We start from the raw sequence: 4,582 nt of genomic DNA on the forward strand, positions 1-4,582 counted from the left end.
TATTCAAGGCATCTATGAACATCTTGTGATTTGTACACAATGTTTTAAAAACTTGAGTTCATATTGAAGTTCTTTAAATAAAGATTCCCAGACTCTTAGCCTCAGCCAATTACCAATCTTGACTTCAGTATCTGAGAGGTGAAATTGTAATGCCTACATGACTGTTACTTTTTATACCTCTGTTCTTCAACACAACAAATTGCCAATGTTATTATTATTTCCAGGCTTCACAATGGTACTATTACTACTATTCATGGAGATTTGATTTGTTCTCAATGTATAAATATGTATTCTCCAATATTAATGAACAACCTGCATATAACTTGAATGTAGGACTCATTTTTATATTTTGTCACTGTCATTTTATATTAAGCATTAGCCAGATTATATTATAACAAGAATAGTGATAATACTTGCTTCCCAACATTTAAGCATAATCATGTATGTGATGTGAAGAATGCATCATTTCGACCAACACATGAACATAGTTTATAAGCTAGATAAATAATACCATTGAGAAATAACTGGCATATAACTATTCATCTCTGATTATCTGCAAATTAATGATTTCTTAATTATGACATACATTGGAAATAATTTTTAGGGAGGTCCTAATAAAACCTTTAAAAACTTCTTTTAAGGATAAAAAAGTAATAATCATATGTGTGATTATTATCACAAATGCATGTGCATTTAGATGTAAATCTGACAGTGAATCAAACCAGGGTCAAACCTGAATAGGATCACAAACAAAATGAAATTGTATGACCTTCTACTCTTCAGTTTTAAGACAATATCATGTTTTTGAAAAACACTGGAATACTGTTTTATGTTCCTGCCCCAAGCTAATTAATAAAAAGCTCCACTGAGACTATTCTGCTATTGGTCTCTTAAAGTTTTGATCACAAGTATCCTCTCAGATGCCAGTACTAAAGGTTAGTCATCAGCCTCTGACACTAATGAGAAATGACTGCACTTTTAGAAGATAAGTGTTGTAAAAGAAAGTTGTTTCATATATGTGTACCCTTGGAGGAAATGTTGGGTTCTCTCTCTCTCTCTCTCTCTCTCTCTCTCTCTCTCTCTCTCTCTCTTTCTCCCTCTTTCTGTCACTCTCTCTTTCTCTCTGTCTCTCTTTCCTCACTCCCCCTTCTTCCCTCCTCTCTCTTCCTCCAGGTTTCAAGAATTAAATAATCCCATTTAACTCTTTCTATTAATGCTTTCAATGTACTTTACTGTTTTGCTACATGTCCAAAGCAACAAAGCCAAGGAAACAGGAAGTGAAACCTGTAAAACTATGAAATAATGTAATCTTTTCTTACATTGTTGTTTATCTTAGGCATTTTGTCAATGTAATTTGAAGTTTCCTAACATATGTAGTTATCCACATATACGTGTGTGCACAGACATACAATTCCTTCAGGAATATAAAATTTATAATGTAATAATACTTTGTTTTAATTTTAGTATAGAATGAGAGCCATTAAAGGGGACTATTATTTCTCAAATAGTATTATGTAAAAATGTTTTCACAGTAGGCCACAGAAAAGAAAAAGAACAAAGATAAGTCTTGATTCAGTTTCTGCTTCTACTATATAAACAAATAAAAAAAGAACACCACATGATCATCTCATTAGATAACAACAACAACAAAAATGCCTCTGACAAAATCCAAAACCCTTCATGATAAAAGTCCTGGAGCAATTAGAGATATAAGGGACATACCTAAAAATAATAAAGGCCATCTCTGAGATTCCATCTTGCACCCACCAGAATGCCTAAGATAAAAAATATTGATCAAGGGCAGAATCTGAGAGCTAAGAGTATAAATTTAGAAAAGGCAGTGCTCAATTTTAAATGCATGTGCATTTAGATATAAATCTGTGTCCATCACTGTATTCTGGTTTGAATCTTGAATAAGGTTTTGTTTTGTTTCACTTTGTATTTCAAAATGTGAGTCTAAAGAATCATAAAACAATTGAAAACAAATCATTTTTTTTCATTAGTACTCATAAATAAATGAAATTATCAAAAGCAAAAATCATTGTGTGTAGGGAAAAGACCTCATGGATCCAACCCCATGATGAAGAAGAGAGATGATAAAGGCATGTAATAAAGAGTAAGCTCTGTTAGGGTCCTGTGCTTTCGTCGCATGTATGGCCATATGTAATGCACAAGCACACTTCAGGGGATTGGAACCTAATCACAAAACCCCAGGAATTCTCCCTTCTACATTTTGGTGAAATCTTATGCCACAAAATGCACTCTTTTACTTTGAACTGGCATGAAGCATTAAGGAAAGAATGGAATGGAGTGTTCAGTATTGTTCCTACACTACATGATTAATTAACATTTTATCACTGTTGATATAACAAGAAAAATTCAGGCTTTATATTTACTTCAAGAGCCACATGGCTAGCTGATACTAATGAAACTCACCTAAGGGGTTAATTTGTACTATGTGGCTAAATTGAAAGTCATTTTACTGATGATTATTCCATTTTTATTATTTTCATTTCCATAGTCAAAGACAACTAAAGTCACCAAGACAACTAAAATGACCCCTGCTTTTAAAATTGGCTTTTTGTATTCTGGCTACCTTGTAACTATGGCAATGTGGAAAGCCAGGTCACTCCATTTTCATATGTTGCTGGTGTAGGAGTTGCTCAAGTGTTCTCTTTCTTGATACTTGAATAAGAAGTAATCACTGCTGATTTACACATGGAATCTTCCCAAGTCCATTCCCATACCAAATCAGTATGAAAAAGCATTCAAGTGTCACTAGAAGAACATACACAATTGATTTAATCAGACTATATCTCTCAATAAATTTCATTATGTTACTTACACCATATGCCTGATGATGATAAGCTCACACTGCATGATGGCATCACATGACACAGAAACATCTACAACAGAGGTTTTGTGACTGTTCTACTGTCCATGTGTCCTGAACCCTGTTTATTTCCAGGAGTCACTTAAATTTGTAAAATGTTTGACCTTGTGCATAGGATGGAATGAATGGTAAATAACTAGATACATAAATTCTCTTTCCATTTTTTCTTAAATTACTACAGTACATAAGCAAGCATACATTTCAAACCTCTTTAGTAAACACTTGAAAATATTGAGTTGTCAGCTAAGAATTAGTCCTCAAATAACATGAACATATCATTTGTGAACCTTTTGAGAAGTTTTGCTAGTGAAAGCGATGACGTATTCAATACTAAGGAAAACCAGAATGTTTTTATCAAAATTATTTTGGCATCTTTACTGATATCTTTCTTTTTCTCACTTTCCATTATAAACCACCATGAATCTCTTCCACACTCTCTTCATGGCGGTTTTTATGTCCTTATTCCTAAAAGTGTAAATAATAGGATTGAACAAGGGAGTTAGGATGGTGTAAAATATTGCCACCATTTTGTCAAAGGAGAAAGCAAATGGTGGGCGAGCATATATAAATATGCATGGGACAAACAACAAAATCACAACTGCAATATGGGACCCACAGGTGGAGAGAGCTTTCCATCACCCTTCAGAACTGTGGGCTTTCAGAGAGCACAGGATGACACCGTGGGATACAAGTAAAATAGAGAAGATTATTATGCAGATAGACCTACTGTTGGCAACCATCAAAAGGCCAAAGATATGTTTATCTGTGCAGGCAAGTTCCAGTAATGGGAACAAATCACACATGAAATGATCAATGACATTGGGTCCACAGAAGGGTAATTGCAAAGTGAAAATAATTTGTATGATAGAATGCAAGAATCTTCCTGTCCATGCTATCCCCATCAGCGTGCCACAGACCTTCCAGTTCATGATGGAAGAGTAGTGCAAGGGCTTACAAATTGCTACATAACGGTCATAGGCCAAAAAAATCACTTCTACTGCTGCAAGGAAGTGTTCAGCAAAGAGCTGCATCATGCATCCTTCAAAGGAGATAGTTTTCTTCTCATATAGGGAGTCCACAACCATCTTTGGTGTGATGACAGAAGAGAAGAATGCATCCACTAGGGACAAGAAAGCCGAGAAGAAGTACATGGGGCAGGCCACCAATGCTGGGCTACAGACAATAGTCACCACAATTATCATGTTGCCCCCAACGGTTGCAATGTAGACAAACAAAAATACAATAAAAACTATTTTTTTGGACTTCAGGGTTCTGTGAAAGTCCAAGGAATATGAACTCTGTTACAAAACTATGGTTTTGCATAATTTCAAGGAGAATGTAGAAGCAACTATGCTTGTGTAAATCTATAATTATTTTTAAAATGCTTCAAATAAGTATATATTAGCATCAAGAAGTTAGGGTAGTAAACAAATTTTTCTTAGGTGAGAATGGATAAAACAAATGCTTTGCCCAACACATGTTCTCACAATCAACACGAAGTGAATTGTGTGTGTGTGTGTGTGTGTGTGTGCAGTTACAAAGAGACAAATAGGTAGACAGATAGATGATAGGCAGATAGATAGATAGATAGATAGATAGATAGATAGATAGATAGATTGACTGAATAGTAAGTAGAGATTATAAATTATAGAGAAGGATTATAGTATGAGTTGGAAGGGGTAGTGATGT

The 4,582-nt window shown here is 34.5% G+C and overlaps 1 pseudogene; it reads right to left on the bottom strand.

The window, feature by feature from the left end:
* Positions 1 to 3,288: 3,288 nt before the first annotated feature.
* Positions 3,289 to 4,216, bottom strand: LOC110544681 (olfactory receptor 4C15-like; annotated as a pseudogene).
* Positions 4,217 to 4,582: the final 366 nt, after the last annotated feature.

The sequence above is a fragment of the Meriones unguiculatus genome, chromosome 3 (genome assembly GCF_030254825.1).
Source record: "Meriones unguiculatus strain TT.TT164.6M chromosome 3, Bangor_MerUng_6.1, whole genome shotgun sequence".
NCBI classification, from domain to species: domain Eukaryota; kingdom Metazoa; phylum Chordata; class Mammalia; order Rodentia; family Muridae; genus Meriones; species Meriones unguiculatus.